The following is a 24,553-nucleotide window of genomic DNA, read 5'->3' as shown; positions in this document are numbered from 1 at the left end:
CCTGGAGGGTCAAGGTTGACTTTTGATTTCTCAGGCTCTTTCAGGTCTCACAGTGGCTTGGGGAAAGCAGGGCCCTAATTCCCAACCCAGGTTCCCAGCCCCTCTCTTTCCCTCTTTGGTTCCATTCGGTGCCTCCAATGACCCTCATCGGCATGTGCCAGCCCTACCATGTCCCCCAGCAATGAGCTGCCCGGCAGCCACCCTCAGACCTAAAGGTATCCACACTGATGACATAGCCTTCAAGAGAATGGCCCCAGGAATGCGGCTTCCATAAACTCTGGAGGGAAGCTCAGGCTTTTATAGGTAAGGGGTCTGGCTCCGTGGTTCCAGGGGGCAGTCTGGGGCTAGAGGTCCAGTTAAGTATGTTCCATTGACCCCATGCACTCGTCACTCGGTGTGAAGGTGGGTGCCAAGGGAGAGCCAGAGCAAGAGACTCTAGAGTGCTGGGCCCAGATCGGAGCCCCTCTTGCCTGCGTCTAAGTGTGGAACGAAGCCTAGGTTCTGCATGCTCAGAAACAGTGCAGCCTGAAGACCGGCACAGCCATGCCGACGGAAGCCTGACAGCCACAGATGTCTGCCGTTCCGTACCTGTGATGCCAGGCACCAGCGTTTAGAACCTTCCTCATAGCTGCCTCAGGAGAGCAAACACTTTCCCAACTGCGCTTGCCTGGGCTTCTAATCTCTCCTTGTAAGGCTGCCACCTCACAAAGCTGACTTTCGCATTTCAGGTCTGGGGCAGGAGGAACCTAAATCAGTGTGGAAACTTAGCTGCAAAGGTAGTTTCGTCTTTACAGCTTTTTTTCCTCAGGAAAACAGAAGTAGATTGAAATGAGTGACCAGGGGAGATCAAACCTCTACACAACATCTTTGGAAAAAAAACACTTGCTGATATACAAATAGAAACAACTTGAATACATATTGCTTATTTATGGTAAAACCTCCATTATGGATTTATTGGTAATGACTATTTGGAGCACTCTGCTATAAAGGATTCTGAGGTTTTCTCTGAACTCAGTGTTAAAAAAGCACTTTTCCTGATTTCCAGTATCTGCCATGGTTATGGGAGGGACCACGGTCATGAAGCCCATGCCATTTTTGGAAGCAGGACTACGTTTTAGAAGTAAGCAGGCATTGAGTAAGGTTTTGTTAAATAAATGAATAAACTATAAATAAGAGAATTATAGCTACAGCCTTAGGCAGGAATTAAAATGATTCTAAGTTTTATTTTTACCTTATAATTCTAATCCATTTAACTTTTATCTGTTACCATAGTAAGTTAGAGAAGAAAATAGACCTAATAAATGTGGATCAAAAAAAGATGACATTTGTAGAAATTAAAGAGGCAAAGGAGATTTCTTATTTAACTGAAGGAAAGAAAATGCTAACTGTTGAATGGAAGGTCAAGATTCTCTTGACCCTTTCCCATTTCCTCTGATGTTAGTTGCCGTTAGGTAATACTGCCTGCTGACACAGACCAAGACCCACATTTCAGCAGCTTAGCAGCGGTGAGCATTTGTTCTTTTTCCTGCAGTTACCTGACGCAGGTGCTTCTCCTCAGTGGGGGAAGGAGGCTCAGGCTGATGAAGGCTTTAACTTCAAACAGGAGCTACAATGTTGCCTGGGCATCAACACGTAGAAAGCTTACAGGCAAAGGAAGCTTTTTAATTGCTTTAATTCAAATGACACACATCACTTCTGTCCATATTTCCTTGGTGCAAACTAGTCACCTGGCCCCACCTGGATGCAAGGTCAAGGCTGAGACATATCATGTCTGTCTGGACAGCTGCTTCCCACAACAGCACTAGATCAGTTCTACTGAAAGTATGGTCCAGGAACCAGCAGCATCAGCAGGACCCAGGAACATGTTAAAATGCAGGTTCTCGGGCCCCGCCCAGGGTTACTGAATTAGAACCACTGGGGATGGGGTCCTAGGAAGCTGTGTTGTTATTAACCCTTGGCAGGTTTCTCTTGTGGCTTCTCTGAAAAGCCCGGGCCCTGTCATTTCTGTGACTGCCTGTAGTGACTACACGCCAACATGCCAGTCCAGTGGAACCTCGTTCTTGAACTTCCATCTGTTCCAAAAGCAATTTGTTCAAAAACCGAATCACACCTGAGAGACATGTGATTGATCATACAGATGTCAACATAAAAGGGTTATCGGGTCAAGAACTGAGGTTTTGTTCGACAACCAAGACAATTCTTTCCATGGACAACTTGATGGAGAACCAAACTGTGTGATATGGGAGCCATTCAAGAACTGAGGTTTGACTCTATTTGAAGCCCCTCCCTGGAGGCTGGTTATGCTTCTTACTTCCTTAAAAGTCAGGCTTCATCATGTGACTTACACTGGCCAATAAAATGGGAGCAGAAATGTGAACAATGGAAAAATGAGGGTCACCAGAACCAGAGCCAGTGTGAGCCAGGATATGCAGGCTCTTCTGCTTTGCTGATTCCTTTCTCCATTGGTCACTGAGAACTGCAATGACCAGGTATAGCTGCTCTGCAAGCCTCGACCTTGGAGTGAGGAGAGCAGGCAGCGTAGAGCAGAGCCCCAGCTGGCCTGCAGGGGGTGGTGTATAATAGCACGAGAAAGAAACTTCTCTTGTTTTAAGTTTTGACATTTTGGCATGTTTCATCACTATAGCATTATCCTGACTGATAATTCTCCTGTTCTCCAACCTGTAACACTGACTTTGACTTTTTATGATTGGCTTTGCAAAGCTTATTTCCAGGGGTTATTTTCTCCCTGGAACTATGCTAAAAATTTTGGCATCCTTCCCTCAAGTAGGCTTTTTACACTTAACCTTTACCTTCTTTTAGTCCTTTTTATTCTTACCTCAAGTGTTGACAGCATCTAGAAGCCTTGACCATTTGTATTCTTATGTCAAGTTTGCTCTGTTTTTGGTGATCCTGATTTTTCCGCTGTTATCATGCAAAATATCATTCAGGTATGTTCCTGCTTCATCTTTTAAGTCCCAGTCACTCTATTGTTTTTTCTCTTCTAGGTTCAAGAGTTCAGTTCTATTGGTTGATAGTCATTTATTTTCTTGAGAATTTGGCTCGAGGGATTCAAAGATAAGTCAAATCACAAAAACTCACACTGTTAGAAAGATGTCTTTTTAAGTGGTCTGCTAAAATCAGATTTAAATTGATCAGCACAATCAATGGAACAGAATAGAGAGCCCAGAAATAAACACGTCTCTATGGTCAATTAATATTTGACAAAGGGGGCAGAAGCATAAAATGGAGTAAAAATAGCCTCTTCAACAAATTGTGTTGGGAGATCTGGACAGCTACATGCAAAACAATGAAACTTGACCACCACCTTACACCATATGCCAAAATAAACTGGATAAAAGATGAATAAAAGACTTAAAATAAGTCAGACATCATGAAAGTCCTAGAGGAGAACATAGGCATGAGAATCTCAGATATTCCATGCATCAATATTTTCACCGATATATCCACTAAATCAGGGGACATAAAGGAAAGAATTAAACAAATGGGACTTCATCAAATTAAAACGCTTCTGCATGGCTAAAGAAAACATCAACAAAATGAAAAGAGAACCAACCATATGGGAAAATATATTTGCCAATGATACCTTGGAAAAGGGTTTGATCTCAAAAATATATAAAGAGCTCACATGACTCCGCTCCTGGAAAGCAAACAATCCAATTAAAAAATGGGCAAAGGACCTGAACAGACACCTCTCCAAGGAAGACATACACAGAGCCCAGAGACATATGAAAGGGTGCTCAGCATCACTAGCCCTCAGAGAAATGCAAGTTAATACCACAGTGAGATACCATTTCATGCCAGTCAGAATGGCCATTATGAACAAATCAACAAACAACAAGTGCTGGCGAGGTTGTAGAGTAAAGGAAACCCTCGTATATTGTTGGTGAGAATGCAGACTGGTGCAGCCACTGTGGAAAGCAGTATGGAATTTCCTCAAAGAACTAAACATGGAACTGCCTTTTGACCCAGCAATTCCACTGCTCGGATTATACCCTAAGAATCTAGAAACACCAATTCAAAAGAACCTAGGTACCTCTATGTTCATAGCAGCACAATTTACAATAGCCAAGTGCTGGGAACAGCCTAAGTGCCCTTCAATAAATGAGTGGATCAAAAATCCATGGTACATTTACACAATGGAATACTACACAGCAAAAAGAAAGAAAGAACTCCTATCCTTTGCAACAGCATGGATGGAACTGGAGAGCATTATGCTAAGTGAAATAAGCCAGGCAGTGAAAGACAAATACCATATGATATCACCTATAAGTGGAACCTAATGAATAAAACAAACAAGCAAGCAAAATATAACCAGAGACATGGAACAAACTGACAGTGACCAGAGAGAAGGGAGCAGGGGGATAATGGGTAAAGATGGGGAAGTGTCATCAAAGAACATGTAGAAAGGACCCATGGACAAAGCCAAAGGGGTATAGGATGGAGGATCGGATGTGGGAGTGGGTTGGGGGGGGATTGTTGCCAGAAAATAGAGATGACTGTACTTGAACAATAATAAAAAAAAAAGAAAGAAAAAAAATAAAGTTATTGTAAAATGCAAAAAATAAGTAAGTAAATTGATCAGCACATACACTAAGATATGTGAATATGATTGTCAGAGTCATCCAGAGATGGCTCCCTGCAGTCGTATATTTGGGGCTGGGGTAGGATTGTGTGATTTTATTTTGGGAGGTGGTAGCAATTTCTCTACCTAATTTTGTTAACCTTAGGACAGTATTAGCATAATGACTATGAGTTTCCTGAGCGTGACTTCCTGGTCAGTGATGGGTGGGAGGGGGAGGTGGCTGGAATTAAAACTGGGACATAACCCATGTAGAGTAAAATGTCAACTGTCTATCTAGAACATTAAGGAAATGTGTTTTCTGGTAACAAAGTTCATAAGTATAAAAATAGGTTCATTTAAACTATTTTTGGTGAACATCTTTGAAAATATATATATATATATATCCCTGTTTTATTAAATAGAACATTCTAATTTGATCTTGTCTTGATGACTCAATCATAAATTATTCTAAAGGGCTGTAATAGAACCTGTTGAGTGCAGGGCTCTGTATTTGACCCTCTGGGGATCCAGTGTGGAATTCTGGTATTAACTTTTCAGAGTTTTTCTGTCTTCATCAACTCTCAGGCTGCCAGCTGTCTCTTTTTGATGCTCCTAGTGTGCCTCCCTGGTGACCTGCTTTCTTGAACTGGGAAACTTAGACAATCATGCTCATTAGTGTTGTGCCTAAAATATAAGTAAATCAATTCCAAATGTGAGCCCCAGGGCCATTCCTATGTGAATAAAGTGCATGTGCTTTATTATATTCACCTTTGCTTGATCTGTGGCCCTTCCTTCTTTCCTCCCTTCCTCCTTTCTTTCCTCCCTTCCTCCTTTCCTTCCTTCCTTCCTTCCTTTCTTCCTTCCTTCCTCTTTGTCTCAGGAAAGTTAGATTGCTTCATTACTGAGGTGGGATGTCATAGCTATATGGGGTTAATGAAAAACCTAGCCATAATGCTTTTCAATTTTAAGAGCCCTTTATACTGTTGAGAATGTTCTCTGTACTGGCATTTACATCTGTCATTTTTGTATAAAGATAGTACTGTATCATTTTGTAGTCATAGTGGCTATAAAGTTGTCATAAGGTAACCTTGCTAATAACTTAGTCTTAATTTAATCTGACAGAAAAGAAGTAAAAATGTCTAGCTGGTTGCTTGTTTTATTCTTTCTAAACACTTGTACTTTCTTTTTTCTAGGCTTCATGGTCTTGTGAAAAAGACCGACTTAAAATCATCACCTCTTGCTTTGTCTACAGGTACCCAAGGCCTTTGTCTCCCATTTGGTTCTCTGCATGGAGGACAAGCTGGATAAAGGTGTAGAGAGGGTACCTACATATGACGAAAAAGGTGGTAGGAATGCAAAGAGCAACATCAAACAATGCAGCAATTAGAACTTTTTAGGCATTATTCCTCCTGAGAAGCATTCACAAGGGCTCTTCAAAGCTGCATCTTTCTTGTCTGTTACAGAACCTTTTATTCTATGAGCACCTGGATTGTTAAAGTCTGTGTGCTGGTGAAGGGATTGACCCTGCACACCGGTGCCTCCCTTGGGTTTGTTTAGTGCTGGGAGAAAATGATTTGTCCACATACAGAAGAGGAGATATGCCTCTTTCAAGTCTTCCACTGACACATGTGGAAGGGGTGATTTATCACAAAAGGCCAGGACCTTCTGTGTGGCTGTGATTACACTAAACATTCCAGGCCTCTTCTGTGCGTCTTCCCTGCATCGAGCTGCAACCTGTGGCTCTACTGCAGGCATGTGGGAGAGCAGAAGACATATGTTTACATTTACTGTAGTAGTGGTGGAGGGCTATAGACAACTTTTCAGAGCTTTAAAAGCTGGGCACGGAGTTTCCGAAACCAATGGAGGCTGCCTGGCTGGGATGGAGCATGAGCAGCCATTCAGAGCATGAAAAGAAACCACCATTAAATGAAAACCAGTCAGTGTTTCCACATGACAGCATTCCTGCTGGTAGACTTGGCCTCCGGGGCTATTGTCCGGGCTCTAGGCCCTCATTGAAGACTGAAGAGCAGATGGGCTGCAGGAACAATCAAGCCCACTTGGCCTGTCTCATAGAGTAGGAAGAACAAAAGTTTGTTTTCCATCCATCAATCTATCCATCCACCCATCCATCCCTCCATCCCTCCACCTATCCATTCTTTCCACATAGAAACCAGAATAATTTTCCAAAATGTACATCTGATCAAGTGACTCTCTTCTTAAATCCTTTCCTTGCTTTTTTATCAGGGTGGAGTCCAGACTCCTGAATGGAGCTCTGCCTAACTCTGGTCCTATCTCTTATCCCCTCTCCCATTCCTTCCTGTACTCTACACTCCCATCACACAAGCTTCTCAGTAGTAATGTGAGAGAAATTATGCTTTTTATTGCCTCTGGGGCTTTGAGGAAGCTTTCTTTTTCTTTTGTTCCTCCCCAGGCTTTGCTTCCATGACCATTATTGGGCCCCAGTGCTGAGCGCTCTCACAGCACCCTCTGGTCTCCCATCAGAGCCCAAGGGTACGGGTTACTGTCTTTAATACATCTGTCTTCCCACTATATCCTAAGTTCCTTAAGAGCATAGATGGTACCTATAATGCCTAGCATAGAGTCTGACACATAATAAGAATTTAGCAAATAATTGTACAAAAACATATGACCAAGATTGGTAATATAGTTTAAAGATTCGGGGGTTTTGGTCATGCTATTTGTATATGTAATCCAGCATCACCACTTATGAAATATATGGTTTTGGACAATTTACTTCACTGGTCTGGGCCTTGGATTTCTTATTGTTAAGCAGGAATAATAGTATATAATTCTTAGGATGTGGTTAAATGAAGTTAACATGTCATGCACACAGACTAGTGTCTAGTCCATAGCATACACTTAATTATATATGATTATAATTAACTACCTTTTATATACATACTCAGGACTCTGGACTTGAACCCACTGTGAAATACAAAATTGTATGATCTGAAAGTCACTGCAGGGACTGGCTTGATTTCTCTAAACCTTACAGATGCTCTATGAGGCAAGCTGAGAATGAACACAGCCTCTGCGAGGTGCCCTAGGGTGTCTGGGAGAATCTCTGGGAGAAATCTGGGCTGGGGCTCAGGACCATGTTCTCCATGCTGCTCTGGCCTGATCTTTCAAACAAGCCCAGCTCCTCCACATTCCTGAGGTCAAATCACACTGTTAGTGTTCCTGCCTTGTTCCCTCGTGTTGTTATTTCTTTTATTCAGGACCCTGGTGCTTCTGAGAATGGGGCCTGCATTTGTCACCAACAGACCCCTTCTCATATCTTGATGACTAAAGTCCTGTTCCTAAAGCCCAGACCCTGGTGGGGCCATACTAGCTCTTTGATACTGGCCACCTATTCACATTACCTTTGTCTGGAATGTTCATTGCCACATTCTACTTGCCTGACTCTTTAGCCCCCTCTGTTGCTGCCTGCCTGCCCAGACTGCATGGTTCCCACCTCATCTGATTTGTCAGGTGTATGGATGGATCTGCCTCCTGCTACTTACCTTACCCTATTTTGTGTAATAAGTCCTTCAATCTGAAACTCTCCTCTCAGTTTTATCTTGCTACCACCCAAACTCCTGTTCAGAGAGTCTTGCCCTCAGAAAAACTAGAGTGTCTTAGGGAACATAATGCATGTCCTTAAATGACAATTAAAGGTTGAAAGTCGGAGGTGACTTGGAACATCGGTGAAAGTTACCTGCTTATAAAAAAGTACATTAAAGTAAATAGGGGAATGAGGCCACTTATGTCTTTCTACTGGCACTCCAGGAAACAGGCTAACAACTTATTGGACAAGAGACAAACTGTGTCTCCAGAGGGTGCCCATCATAGGATTCTTGACTCTCTTCCAGCCCTTATTAGGAACGGAGAAATTCTTCCATTAACACCAGAGTACATAACTATGGGTGCGGGAAAGACTCCAACTTTCCACTCCAAAACTTGGCGTCCATTTCCTGGAGAATGTCCTTTCCTGCCATCCAACGGATTGTAATTGGGATGACCAAATTCTTAGTCATACCCTATAGCCTGACATGGGCAAAATAAGTGGTTTGGATAGCCATTGAAGATGGAAAAGAATAAAGACACTGAGCTGGAAAAGAAATCTCACTGCTGTTTTATTTCCTTGTTACATAGTCTTCATGATGTTGTGGTAGTTTAATCAAAATTGGGCGAATCTCTTTCTTTTTAAGGAATTAAATATAAGGACCAATAATTAATGATGTATGTATTCAACTGACTGGAAATGGCCATTTATGTTTATTATTCTTTTCTTTCCTTGGAAATGTATTGGAGGGGAGAAAGTGTTTCTTCTCAACATTGTCCCTAGAAGGCAAGAAGGGGAAATCTTCTCCTTTAGGGAGTGATCTGGCAGTTCAGTTTCCACGACAGAAGAAAATAAGAAAAGATTTTAGTGTTAAATCAAAGTTTTGAATTCCTCTACCATTTTCTGGCTGTTTGATGTCTCTCTTGCTGAACCTCATCCATAAAATATAAGGGATGATATTGATCTCAAAATGTTGCTATGAGGGTTAACTTATGGAATGCATATGAAGGGTCTGGCCAGTGACTAGTACTTGTAGGGACATAATAAATTCTCAGCTGTTCTTGCTAATTAGGCTCAGTGCTCATGGAAACGAGTGCACTTGGAAAGAATGTTTTACATCATGGCCATATTTAAACGAGTTGGTGAAATACTCTTTCTCGGCAGCAACTCCCAGAGCTTGCCTACTGGCTCATTTTGGTAACTTCCTTTCCCTCTGTTTCTTGCCTTCTGTGTCCAGATATGCAAAGGTCATTCTTATCTGTGTAAATAACCAAGCTGCCTTTATATCAACAATGCCAAAAACTGATGTTCATGTAATTTTTCTCAAATTCTATCCTGTTAATTTCTTCCTGAGCAAGTGGAGGAATTGTCATTTTCTTTTTTGTTGGTTTGTTTACAGATTTGTGATTTTAATGAAAATATTCCCTTTCACTTGTTGATGTATCCTGATTTGTTTTTTGTTTTTGTTTCTTTATATAATTTTGTTGTTGTTGTTCAAGTACAGTTGTCTCCATTTTCCCACCACCACTTTCCCCCGCCCTACCCACTGCTACCTCCCACCCTCAGTTCTTCCCCTCTTTGGCTTTGTCCATGAGTCTTCATACATGTTCCTTGATGAAACTTCCCCTTCTTTCCTCCTTTATCCCCCTCCCCCTTCCCTCTGGTCAATGTTAATTTGTTCTTTAATTCCACATCTCTGGTTATATATTGCTTGCTTGTTTGTTTTGTTGATTAGGTTCCACTTACAGGTGAGATCATGTGGTATTTGTCTTTCATCACCTGACTTATTTCATTTAGCATAATGCTCTCCAGTTCCATCTACGCTATCGCGAAGGGTCACCTTCTTTCTTTCTGCTGCATAGTATTCCATTGTGTAAATATACCATGGTTTTTTGATCCATGATTTACTGATGGACATTTAGCTTGCTTCCAGCACTTGGCTATTGTAAATTGTGCTGCTATGAACATTGGGGTGCATAGGTTCTTTTGAATTGGTGTTTCTGGATTCTTAGGGTATAATCCCAGCAGTGGAATTGCTGGGTCAAAAGGCAGTTCCATGTTTAGTTCTTTGAGGAAATTCCATACTGTTTTCCACAGTGCTTGCACCAGTCTGCATTCTCACCAACGATGTACTAGGGTTCCCTTATCTCCACAGCCTCCCCAGCACTTACTGTTTGTTGATTTTTTCATTATGACCATTCTGACTGGTGGGAAGTGGTATCTCATTGTGGTTTTAACTTACATTTCTCTGAGGGCTAGTGATGCTGAGCACCCTTTCATATGTCTCTGGGCCCTGTGTATGTCCTCCTTGGAGAGGTGTCTGTTCAGGTTCTTTGCCCATTTTTTAATTGGATTGTTTGCTTTCCAGGAGTGGAGTCATGTGAGTTCTCTACATATTTTAGAGATCAAATAAACTCACAATGGATAAAAGACTTACATATAAGTTGCGAGACCATAAAAGTCCTAGAGGAGAACATAGGCAGGAAAATCTCCAATATTCCATGCAGCAATATTTTCACCAATATATACCCTAGAGCAAGGGGCATAAAAGAAAGAATAAACAAATGGGACGTAATAAAAAAAAAGATTCTGCATGGTTAAAGAAAGTATCAGCAAAATGAAAAAGGAACCAACTGTATCAAAAATATATCTGCACAGGATACCTTGGACAAGGAATTGTCATTTTCTTACTAGCATAACAAAGTTGAAAGTCTTCTTTCCCCTTCCTTAAGGTCCTTCTTTCAGTTTTTTGTCATTGGTTCTATCATTCTCTTTCTCATGTATTCATTCACTTATCCTTTTATTCATTTTTTCTCAATCATTTATTCAATATATATTTATATATTATATGTGCCAAACCTGGGTTGTCATTAGGGAGTTAGAAGTGTCCCAGTAAGGGAGGCAGAATAAGGTAGTGTTTAAGAACTGCTTTGAATTCAGAGACAGATCTTTGTTTTAACCCGGACCCCACTATGTCCTAGCATGCTGATACTGTGCAGGTCACTTCACGCTCCATAGACTTCAGCTCCTCATCTACAAAATAGGGGTAATATCAGTTCATATTTTTCAGGGTTGTTGTAAAGAGTAAACAAGACAATGAATGAAGGTAAAGTTCTCAGTACACTGCCTGACGTGTAACAAGATGTTAGTTTTTGTGAGAGTAATGGTGGGGATCTTTAATGAGCTAGTTCTTCATGCAGGTTAGAATTCAGTGGGTGTATCAACGAGGTTCCCAAAGAGCCATGAAAGATTTTAAAGCAGATTAGTGATTAATGAAAATACGGCTTTTCACTCATTTCACAAAGGAGATTGTGATCTCCTTTGATGCCTTATTTTTCACACTTTCCCATCCATGGCCAGACCATGAGACTAATCAGTTTTTCCTTCTCTTATGTTTCATAGCTCAATCTTTCATTCTCTAATCCCACTCAGAATCCCCCATCTATCCTGAATGTGATTTTTATTGAAGCATCATCTAATTACCAAATATAATTAAAGTAGGCTTATTTCTGAGGAATGGATGGTCTCCTTGGGCATCATCCTGCAGTGCAGGGGCTGAGTTGGGCTGTCGTAGAATAATCACATCTCTGACCATGGCTGTTTTCAGTGACTCAGGCATGGACTTGTAGAATTCTTCTATTGGTAGTAGTCTCTCTGCTATTCTTTTTATCTGTTTGTAAACTTAAAGATGTCCATCTGGCTGAATTGGATGGATATCATTACAAGATTAATCTGTTAACCAGGGAATATTATTCAAATTTGCTTTAATTAAACTTCTTCAAAGGGAATTTTTAATGCCAATATGGGAAATAGCTTCCATCTCACATGTTGTCTGTGTCAATTAGCTCTTGCTGTGTAACATACCCCTAAACTTAGTGGTCATTATTTTTCATGGGTCTATAAGGTGATTGAATGGTTCTGTTGATCTGTGCCAGGCTCAGTGCACTTTGGCTGGGCTCCTTGAGGCGTGTGCAGTCAGTTGGCAAGTTAACTGGGATGGTTTGATCTGCTATAGGTTCAGATGGAACAAGTTGGTGCTTCTCTGCTTGTCTCTCCTTCCCTCTAGGAAGCTCTGCCAGGTGTGTTTTAATGGCAGCCACAAGGGTCCACAAAGAAAAGACAGAAACACATGAGAACTTTTTCAAATCTCTGCTGGTGTCAGATTTTCCCCATTGGCCCAAACAAGTCACATAATCAAGGCCAGACTTAAAGTGAGAAAATATGACCAAAAAAACATGGATCTAGGGAGGCATGGAAACAGAGCCACAAATTCAAGTTTTTTAGCCACAATTATTAGTATGGTGTCACATGCAAAATATATTCACTGCCATCCCAGGGCACTCCCAAATCTCAAGTCACGGCATCACACTTGAAGCCTAGTGTATTGAGATCTACCTCAGGTCCACATAAGGCTCCTATTGATCTTGAAGGTTTCACCCACCCTATACATTCCCACCATATGGTGATGAAATGAGAACAGAATAACTCATATGAAAACATTCCCACTTGGAAAGAGGAAGAATGGGAAGTACGTAGAAGTCACTGGTCCATAAGCAATTGTGAACATATGGGCAAATGCTATCAGTTTCCCCTGCTCTGGAGGTGGGAAATATACTTTGATTAGACGTAGTCCTGTTGCCTGAGAATGGCTACCAGTCAGTCCATTGTTCTCCATGACTCTTGGCGAAGCCCTCTGGCTTATCATTTCTTCCCCACCTTCCTTGGCCACTTCTCAAGAGGGTATTAGAAAAAAAAAATCCTGCCTATAGAGATTGGGGGCACAAAGCTTTTTCTACATTTTGAAAGATTTTTTTCTACAGTCTCAATTTCTTTTAGTCTGTACTGATAGAACACTGCCAATCCAGCTGAATTAAAAACATTGTGGATTTCCTTTGAATATGATGTGATTTTACTCGATGAGCTAAAAGCCACACCTTTAATACCTTTGTATGTCTTTTTGTATAGGAGAGAACTCTTTTTGTATAGTAAGTCTTTTTGTATAGTCTTTCTGCTAGACCTTGCCTTAATTTTTCACAGGTCTTTACAGAGGGCCTTATAGCCACAGCTGTGATTTGATCTTTTGTCCTCAAGCTGTATTTTATTTTGAGAGTTTTTCTGCTATCCAGACAGGCTGGAGATGAAAAACAGTTTTATGTTCCCTGCCAGAAAATCATGAACCATCTACATTTCCTCTGTGTTCTGCTAATAAACTAGCTAATTTTTTTTTCTTTAGAACATCTGCTTCTTTTAAAACATTTTTTAATTACAGTTTACTTTCAATATTATTTCGTATTAGTTTCAGGTGTACAGCATAGTGGTTAGACCATCATACTTTACAAAGTGTTTCCCCTGATATTTCCAGACTCAACTGGCGCCATACGTAGTTGTTACAACATCATGGACTATATTTCCTATGTTGTACTTTACATCCCCATGACTGTTTTGTAACCACCTGTCTCCTTCTTATAGCAGTTTATCAAATACAGCCAGTAAGGGCCAGTCAGCACTTTCAACATTTTGCCTGGAAATCTCATCGCTCAAATCCAAAGGTGCATAACTACATTTTCTATCTTCTTAGTTACAACAGGTGACAATTTTACCAACTGTTTCGCCATTATACAAAATGCATCATCATTTTTCCAGTCTCCTTTACCAATTGCCTCATTATCACTTCAGCTTCTGTCAACTGCTCTGACCCAAAGACAGTCACATACAATATGTTTTAGTTATGACAGAAGCTAAGTGCCATACCAAACTCTTTGTCAGTTTGCTATTGTGTTTCACAAGTCACTCCAAAGCTTAGCGGCTTAAGAGAACCACAATGTACTATTTCTTACAAGTCTGTGGATTGGTAAAAGATTTCACAGACTTGGGCTAAGCTCACTACATCTAGGCTCTACTATCTGTGATCCAGACTGTCCTTGGTTGGGAAATCTCAGCTCTTCTCCCTGTATTTCTTATGAGGGGGGCCAAAAATATCCAGAATTTATTTATAAAGAACTGTGTATTTATTCTTACATGTTTAAACTTCAGTCACTCTCAAAGTTCTCTCCATTTGATGCAATGCACTTATTGAAATGTTTTTTCCACTGCTCAAAACAGTTTTTGAACTCATTGATTATGATGTCTTTTAGCATTTCTGCCATTTTTTGTTTCACCTCTTCCACATTGCCAAAATGTTTCCCTTTGCGGACTTTTTTGATCTGGAGGGGAAAAAAAAAAATGTTGCTCGGGGCAAGATCAGATGAATAGAGAGGGTGTGGCACGGGACTCACGCTGCTTTTGGTCAAAAACTGCTGAATACTCAGCAGGGTGTGGGCAGGTGCGCTGGTAAATTCCCTATCACGAAATGGGCGAACACATTGTATCTTCAAAAACACTCACTGAAGCTGAACGCAGACTCTTACAACAACACCAGCCAGTACACTGATACAGGCGGGTTCCTAGAAACTCACCCAGAAGCCTATGCTACAAGATGCCTGCCCTCCAGAACGTAATTCAGTTTTCATTGGGTCCACCTCCTTGTATAATGAATTTGATTTTTTAAAATCATTTTTACGGTTATCCTATTACTGTTGTCCCAATTTTTCCCCTTTGTCCTCTGCTTCCAATTCCCTTGGCCCCCAGTCAATTTCCACAGTGTTTTGAAGGCCTGCATGGAATATTATGTTTCAAAACGATCAGAGGCTGTACATAGGCTCATCAGAAAAAGGTGGTGTGTTAATTAGTAATTTCAGAGATGAGGAGAGGAATAGAGGTGGCACATGTATCATGTCCTCACTATTTCTCTCTTGGACCCTGAGTTCTTCAATACTATAGATAAAATTTCATTTATATATATATTCACCTACTATGACATCTGATGCCTATGCGGTGTCTGTCAGTATTTTGAGGAGTAGCTGAGTAAATAAATGGAAAAAGAAGGTGCTCATATAGGGATGCAACATAGATTGAATCTTCAGACAGATGTTCTTCAACATGTTCAGATGTTTTTCTTTCCAGTTTTTAAAATCTACCCTATAAAACACTAATCTTGTTATGCCTTTTCTCAACTATTAAGCAGGCAGATTTGTCTTTTGCCCTGTTATTTCAACAGATGAATGACAAAATTAGTTTCTATTTACAGCTTTCCTTAAATCCTCTTCCTTGGTCAGTTTTAGTCAGAAATAATCTCATTCTTGTACTTAGTGTTCTTTTTACTATGTAGTAAGTACTCATTTCTCCCAGGACCAGAATGAATCATTTAGATCTCTGTCATCAAGCTAGATGAAAGCAGCTGAAAACCATGGCTTGTGTGTAATTTGTCTAAATATTCTTCACAGTATCCAGCCCAGTTGCTTCCAAATAGCATGATAAGTTTTATGAATAAATAAATGAGTGAATTAATGAACAAATGTATATCGCACAAGGGCAGAAAATTCATCTTATTTATCCTTAGCCATTATGTCAGTGCCTGGTACATGGTAGCTAATTAATAAATATTTATTGAATTAAAGATGAATGAGTAAATGAATTAATGAATGAATTAAAAATAAGCAAATCCAGAGAAGTCCCACTCTACATTATATTAGGGAATTCTTCTGTGATTAGTTTTAATAGTAATTTCTTAAAACATCCCAGGAACTAAAATTCTATTATTATCCCAGTTTTCATTCTTGCTCAAAGACCTTTTCCCAGACAGTGCGAATGAGAAATGGTGCACTGTGCTCACCAGGAGATTCATTTTAAAAGTGAAATATTTCAGAATTTCTAACAAGACAAATAGGATGTCGGAGTCTTTTCAGGCCAAGTGGGGCTGGTCTTCACCGCGAGGCAGAAAGGATCGGCACCTCTATCCTGGGCAGGGAATGTCAAAAGTCCCTCCTTTGGTCCCCAAACCCTTCCTCCTGCTGAAACATATTCCCTACACTTGAGAGATTTAGGGTTCAAGGAAGCGGTTGTCAGGCTTAATGGTCTGCCTGAATCTCATTTTTTACTCTCCAATCATTCTAATTTAGTCAGCCTGGATGTGGTCCCAGGAAACTGCAGGGTCCAGCCTGCTTGAGTGTCGTTGGTAGGGTAATAATATGGGTGTCATAATTTATAGTTTTAATTTGAACATTTCACCTAAAGTGGCATATGGTGTGCTTGAGTGTGATATTGTTATGTTACAGAATTACATGCTTATGATTTTGTAATGAAGTATTTTGTAATAGAAAGGGTGTTATTTGTGCCAAACCCTGTATTTTATTAATTATCCCACTCCCATGCTTCTGATATTGGTGGCCTGCAGACCACACTTTAATAAACACTATTTGTGTATATACAAGTGTATCTGTGTGTGTTTGTGTGTGTGTGCAGAATGCAAAAATAACCAAAAACTATCATCGGTGCTGAGATGGATGTCTGGATGTGCGTAGGATCTAGTGGGGGCAAGAGAGAGGAAGTTGCCACCTTTACTAGAAGTGTCTGGGTCCTTGCCTTATTAGGGGTCTTGGCTAGGTGAGCGTTTTCTCTTTTGCAATAACTTGTAACATTTTTAGGATCTGTGGAGCAAACAATTGAAATCCTAAAAGGCTAAGGCATGCGTAGAGTTTGGAATTTTGTTAAGGCTACCTCTTTCCTAGAATATCCCAAGAGAGTGCCCAGCGTTTGTTATATATTCCTGAGAATCCTCCCAGTGACCTTTGTGCTAGCAAAATACTAATAAAAGCTTACTATGCTGGGCATGTCCTCAGGATGTGAACAGCAGAGATGATGAGGTTACATGGGACAGATCTGCTCCATGAAACTGCAGGATATCTCATGCCCAAGCCAAGTAGTTAATACATTTAGAATAACTGGTTTTTGTCTATTAGGATATCATATCTGATCATGTGCCTGAACTTCAACTTAATGGTGCAGAGCTTTATTTAGAGTTCCATAGCTGTCTTCCCCTGTTACCCGTGTGGCTGGGACTAATGGAAAACAGAGGAGAAAAGGTGCTCCGTTGAGTACTCAATTATCCTACTAACATCACATAGCCTTGGGTTGTTGGATGTGTGCTTTATAAGCACTATTAAGTTTGATCTCTTTTACTCCTCTGCAATTATCTGTTGGAATTTTATAGGACTGTGGACATACCAAGAGGAGGGATTTAATCGTTAAGTACTTTCAGCCTAATTGGTTCTCAATTGGAAGAGAAGCCTTGGGTTTGGAAACTTGCCACATGTTAGCAGAGCATGTCGGTTCATTGCCCACCTGTGGAGTTGACAGATACAAGAGACGTTCTGACTTGGCATCACTTTTGGCATGTAGTCTGTATATGTCTTCAGGGCTGGTACTAGGGTTCTGTGTTTGTCTACTGCACCTACACTGGGCAAATATGGAGGCTTTGCCAAGTGTCTTGGGTAGCCAGGTTAAGGCTCTGACTGTGGCAATTAGTGTGGGATAGGATGGAGTGTTATTGCTATTGCCCATTGAAAATCAGTCCTGAGTGACTGAATTATGTACAATCAATGTAGTGTTCAACATTTACTTCATTGTGTCTTTTGCATACCCAGTGAAACCAGTGAGCCAGTTATTTGTGTTGCTAAGTACAAAACCCCACTTGTGAGGAGGAACCTAAGGTCCAGAGAGGGAGAAATGATTAAATAAATTGTGTCTCCTTATGCTATCTAGTGCACAAGCATTACAATCATGATTTTGAATATTATTTTACAATTATAAAAATTTACTCACAATGGGTTATTAGATAATAATATCTCTGGCATATAATTTCTTGCCAGAGTAGAAAGTCAATAAAATAAATCCTACAAATCCTAATATAAGTTAAGTGCCTTGATTCTGGGAGGAAACTGGTCTGGCTTAAAACAGGTAACCTTTTCAAAGTTATACTTAAGTGTTACATAATTTTGAAAAAATGTTACTTAATCTATGAAGACTATTTTTTAATTTATAAAATGGAATAATAGTCATAGTACTCTACAGAGTTGTTTTGGATATTTAACATTCTGATACATCTAACCACATTCATTGCCTGGTACATAGTAAAAGCTTGATACATGACACATTAAGTTCACAGATAAATACAAACTCATGTATGCACACAAACACACTTATACCCGCTCACAGTTTCTGTCTTGGTAATTAGCTTTTTCTTCTACAGGCTACTGCCATTGATGCTAAGCTATGAGGAGCAGGGAGGCAGCTTCTGGAATTGCACTGTCTGGTATGGTGGTCACTACCCGTATTCTAGTGGCCACTGAACACTTGAGATATGACCAGCCCAAACTGAGATGCTCTTTACATGTAAAATCCACACTGGAATTTGAAGACTATGGGAAATAGATTTTGAAGAGCATGGAAAAAAAGAACATAAAGTATGTCAGTAATTTTTAATATTGTTTACATGCTGAAAATATGTTTCTGATATATTAAGTTAAATATGCTATGAAATAAATGAACCCATTGTACTCATTTGGTGAAGACAACTATATAGACCTTCTATGATAATTCTGAATGGAATACTTGTCCTGAAATAATTATGTTGGAAGCTGCTCTTCTGCTTTGAAGTCCTGTACTTTCAGTTATATATGACTGACATTTCTGGTTGGATCCCACCCTTCCCTTAAACTTACCATTTCCTAAACCATATTTTCACTTCCTTTTTGACTGTATCCTGTTTCTGACCTTGCTGTGTTCTATTCTCACTGCCCTTATGAGCTCACCTCCACTTGCCTGAACCACATCAGTTCTTTCATCTGAAGACTCTTCTGTGACTTCACTCCCTTCAATCCATTCTGCTTACCCAATCCAGATTCATCTGCTAAAATATCATTTATTGTTTAACAAATCATATCATCTTTCTTTTTGAAGACTTTCAATGACACCCATTTGCCCATAAGATAAGACCCACACCATTTAGTTTGACATTATTTTGATTTTCTCTTTAATTTCTTCATCTAGCATTCTATTCTAGAAAATCCTAGCTATTCTCTTTCAAACATAACTTCTGGGAATAGTAGAAATGCTTTAAGGAGCTTTGTACACAGGAAAAAGAGGAGGTTTTGCAAGTTGATAGGAGAGAGGGGAGGAAGAGATTTTATTTTTGGATATATAGACGTTGATATGCCCTTTAGATAAGTTAAAATTTCCTTTCAACAACTCACAAGAAGACAAGAGGCTCTCTTTCTAATGGGAATTGAGATGGGAAAAAGATACAAAAAAAGAGAATGGCGATGTAATTTGACAAGTTTTCAAGATATGAGCTCCTCATGCCACTACACAAATGTACTGACTATAGGTCGATGATCATTCAAAGTCACAGTTATTTGGGCACTTGTTCCAGACTATTTTTCCAGGAAAGAGGGGGTTTTGAGGTCCACCTCCAAAGGGAACATTCCATGTCAGGTTACTGAGATAAATGGGACTGCCCATGGCCTCAGATAGTATTAACATTTCTTGAATTTGTAGTCTTCTTTATAATTTCCAAATAGCTTTAATGGGCATTTGCTCGTGGAATTGTCTCAACACTATGAGGTTGACATACGGCAGACAACATTATTGCCATTTTGAAGAAAAGTGGAACACAGAATTTAGCTGACTTACTCAAGGACACAAAACTACATTTTGATATTAGTTTCCATTGCTTTACATTTGCAAAAAGCAAAAATCACTCATCACCTGAACTGTCCAGTCTTGACCTGTAAAGAGATAGTTGCTTCCTAGTTTATCTCTAAGAATTAGTTTTTTACTTGCAGAGGTGAGTTTCCCTGGGAAATTCATGGCAAAGTTTTCATTATGTACACTATTCAATTATTATTTACATTGGTTTTGGTTAAGGGAAAAATAATATCCTGCTAATTCTTACTTTACAATTCAAAGAAGTTTGACATATGCGGTAATCCATCCTTCATTTCTAAATGTTTATTTTTTTATTATCAAAGTAATGAATGTTCATTATAGGAATATTAGAAAATGCACAAATGTGAAAAGTGGGATTTATTTTTATTTTTGTATAATTTGCACATAGTTAAATGCGCAGATCTTAAGTGCACAGTTTGACGAGTTTTTGAAAATGTTCACACCTGTGTGACCCACACCCTCATCAAGATGCAAAAGATTTCATCACCCAGGAAGCTCCCTGTTATCCCTTTCCTATCTAGACACATGGCCTCCCTCCCCACCCAGGTAACATCCATTCTGATTTCTATCATGAGAGCAGAATTAAAAAAACAAAACAAAGCTCCAGTCCTGCCACTCACTGACAACCACCACTGAACCTATCAGCAGCTGTTCCATCACTGAGCATTTCCTTTGTAATACCCCACACCTGGACTTGACTTTTGAGGCATGGCACTCCCTCATTTCTCTCGCCTAACTGGTTGCTACTTCTCGGTCTCCTTTGCTCAGTTCCCATCTTCCTAATCTTTAATTGAGCAGGACAAGTACTTGGCTCTCTTCTATTCCCTAGCTTCACCCTCTTCCTAGAGGTCTCATCAAATCTTATGGCTTTCAGTGCCATTTGTAAGTAGACAATCCCCAAATTTTCATAGCCCTGACCTCTCTCTTTAACTTGAGTTTTTACATCCAGCAGTCTAAAACACTCTCACATGAATTTCTAACCAGCCTCTCCAAGGTAACATACCCTAAATCTAAGTTTTCATTAGTACTTTCTAGTCTCCTTAGTGTCTTCATCTCAGAAAATGGCAACTCCAGTTGCTTGAGCCAAAAGGCTGGAGGGCATTCTTAACTTCACTCTTTCTTTTATACTATATAGCAAATCCTTTAGGAAATCCTGTCAGCTCTACTTCAGAGTTTATAAGAGAATCTGACAGATTCTTACCATTTCCCACACTAACACCTGAATCCAATCCACCTCCATCACTGTTCCCCTGGACTAATGCAGTAGTTTCATAAGTGGTGGACTTATCACCCTGTAAACTGTTCTCCACAGAGCAGATATACACAATTTTTTAAAATATAAAATTTTTCTCTCAAGCTGCAATCATTTTTTATATTTAGTTCTGTTTTTTTTTTTTAATTCAATACCATGATAAGGAATTTTTTTAATGTAATTAACACTTTATAAACATAATTTCCAATGGCTGCATTTTATTATATGGGGACATATGTAATGATTTATCCATTCTCTTACCATTGGACAGTTAGACGGTTATTTTAACTATTGTTAACAATGCTGCAAGGAACATCTTGGTACACAAAGTCACCCATCCCCCACAGGTACAGTCCTGGATAGGGAGCCAGGAATTGTGAGGTTAAAAGATATAAATATTTTGAGACTGTAGCTATGTATTGTCAAGTTGCCTTTCAAAAGGAATGAGCCAGTGTATACTCTCACCAGTAGAACTAACAATAAAGAGGGTTTTTTTTTCCTTAAAAAGTTGAATTTTACTAACAATTTTATAGGAGTTGTAAATAAAAGGTTTGTATAAAGTGACTTACATTTATTGGAGTTTAACAAAATAACTCATGTAAATGAGCTCTGAGTTTATTACAAACTGTAAGTCGTTGCAGAGAGCACTGCTCTCCTGCCTGCCCACGGAATTGGGACGCCACGTGCTGAACTCGTCAAAATGGTGAACCTTGGGAACATAAAGACATGGGTCTGGTTAATGTCTTAGTCACTTAGTAAGCATGATTTCAGACAAGTTGCTTAACATATTTGAGCCTTAACTTTCTCATCTATAAAATAGATATAATAAAATCTGCCTTGTAAAGATGAAACGAGATAATGGACACAAATTACTTAGCATGAGGGTGGTACTCATTTCCCATCTGACCTTACCTTCCAAAGTTACCCTCTTTTTTAGGTTACTATTCCCACCCTAGTACACATACAGGAAAATAAAATGTAAGCAAGGCATTTCTCCAGCAGCAAGCTCACCTCCTATGAATATAAAGGAGACTGTTACGTATCTATTAACAGAAATGGACGCTCCAGGAATGCTGGAGATTTGCTTAGGGCGAGGTAGACAGCTGTCACGTCAGGGTGTGAGCAGCTTGAGGCGGGGATTGCCATATGGGGACAGAGACTGCAGAACTGGCCTGAGTCTTGATTCTGAAGGTATGGGGTTAGAGATGTGACGGGGTGAACAGGGGAGTCCCATAGAGTAGGGCCAAGTGGCAAGTAGGTGTCTGAGGTTGGCCGAGATGGATGTGGTCCCTAGTGATTAAAAACAGAAGAGGAGTCAGGAATCCTGGAAGTTAAACCCCCAAGTCATGCCACCAACATGAGAGCCCACTTTTTAAAACTTTTTCACTCAAAAAATTTTTAATTTGTAGAAAAGTTGTAAGAGTAGTACAAAATACTTTTGTAGACTCTTTTTCATACTTACCAATTTTGAATATTTTGTCGTATTTGCTCTACAATTTGTATCTAGCTATCCCTTTACTCCTTAATACTTTAGTGTATATTTCCTAAGAACAGGTATTTTTCTCCTATGTAACCACAGTATATTTATCAGATTCAGGAAAGAACATTGATACAACATATTCCAAATTCATATCTTTCCACAATAATGTCTTTTATAGCATTTCTCCCTCATTATATTGTTCCGTTCAGGCTCACGTACTACGATTAGTTTCTATGTCCCTTTAGTATCCTTTAATCTGGAAAGTGTCTCAGCCTTGCTGTTTTACGTGACATTGACATTTTTGAAGATCACAAGCCAGTCATTTTAGAGTATATTTTTCAATGTGGGTTTTGTAGACTTCATGTTTTGAATTTGCTCCTGAGCGATGCGCTTGCTTGTAGTTGCTATCAGGCTCCCTATTTGAATGAGAGCTGGGCTCAAGGATTCTAGGTGTAGTGGGTCATGGGGAGCATCTGTAGCCCACGGAGAAGCCACAGCCAATGAACACAGGTGAGACTATTCAGAGGTGGGGAGCTCCTGCGCCTGAGCAAAGGTTGTATGCCCAAGTCATAGGACCAGCAGGAACTTTGAAGAGTCACCAAGTCCATCTGCTTGGCCTTCAGCAGAAACACATTTCCACTCACTCAGACACGCCAGCCTATTTTTAAAGTCCTCCAGGGAAAGTATTCTGTGCGTGCTTCTTGCAAACCCACACTGGCGCCGCTTACCCTCGCTGTGGGAAGTCTTCCCTGTAAGGCAACTAATTTCCTCAGGGAGCAGGTCTTAAGCTTTTGTTCTCATCCTTTCAGGAAGGACTCACAGGTAAGTCACAAGCTCTTCATTACGTTTAGAGAACTGTATTTTATCACTCGTCCCTCAGGGTTTGTTTTTTTTTATTCTAAGTTAAAACAATTTACACTCGTATAGGTTAAGTTCCTTTAGCATAACAATAACATGTGTAATTTTAGCCTTGGTTTTGTTATCCAAGAACCTGTCTATCAAGGGGAAACTTTAGGATGTATTTTCTAATCACTTCCTTTTTAAATTATACAATAATATGTTTATGATAAAATACAAATTCAAACATTACAAAAGAATTTTTAAAAAGAGGTGACATTTCTCTCCTTTTTTTCCTCCTCCCCCTCACCCACATTCTCAAAACTTAGCCACTATTTATAGTTTTGATATCAGGAGCTCCAGGTTTTTTGTATAGCTATACATATACACACCTTTTGATTCAAAATAGGATCATCTATATTTCAATTTGATAATGCTTTCTCCATATAAAAATAGTATGTGTTCTTTGTGGAAGATATCAAAAGAGCGTCAAGGTGAACAAGTTTTAAATGACCTATAATTGCTCATCTCTGCTACTGTCTGGATATTTTGTAATTTTTAATGCATATGTGTTATATGCACCTTTTGAAGGTTTTTTTTTTTTTCGTCAGCTTTGACTATCTCAGGGCCGCTTAATGATTTTCTTCTTAATTTTGGGCCCAGTTGGATGTGGTTCTCTCATGAGGTTAGGTTATGAAAAGCAGTGGAAGGAGGGTACACACATGGAAAGAATAGCAGGGTTGGCAAAGTTTCAGGTGCTCAGGCATGCAGAAATATTTCCAGTGGGCAACATGTCTCCTTGAAGGGAATGCAGCATCTGTTACCCATAATCCACCTGGTGAACAGGACTTCTGATAGCATTAAGACACTGTCTTGCATGTGCAGACTCATTTTTGTAATAAAGCATTGTTGAAGACAAGTGTGTGCCTTAAACTTTTTTTTTTTTTTTACATAATGTATTTTTTTTTGTGCTACAGAAACAGGTGGCTAGATCTCATTAGTTTGTGATCTATTTGGGTTTTAAGGTTTTTTTTCTTCTCTAGTTTTATATTGTGAATCTTCTGATGCAAAACTTATCATGCATAGTTGAAAATTAGTTCTTGATATACTAAAAAGTTTAGAGACTGGATATTATGTACTTTATTGTTGAAAAAAAAACTTCAGATTCAGCATATCTCAGAGAGAGAGAGGCTATGGAATGTCTTGCTTTAGGAGTGAAATTGCACTCTGTCA

This window comes from Pteronotus mesoamericanus, unplaced genomic scaffold (genome assembly GCF_021234165.1).
Source record: "Pteronotus mesoamericanus isolate MK-2021 breed Mesoamerican mustached bat unplaced genomic scaffold, CSHL_Meso_final contig_90, whole genome shotgun sequence".
Lineage (NCBI taxonomy): Eukaryota > Metazoa > Chordata > Mammalia > Chiroptera > Mormoopidae > Pteronotus > Pteronotus mesoamericanus.
The sequence above is the reverse complement of the archived record's forward strand: the minus strand, read 5'-3'. Positions refer to the sequence as shown.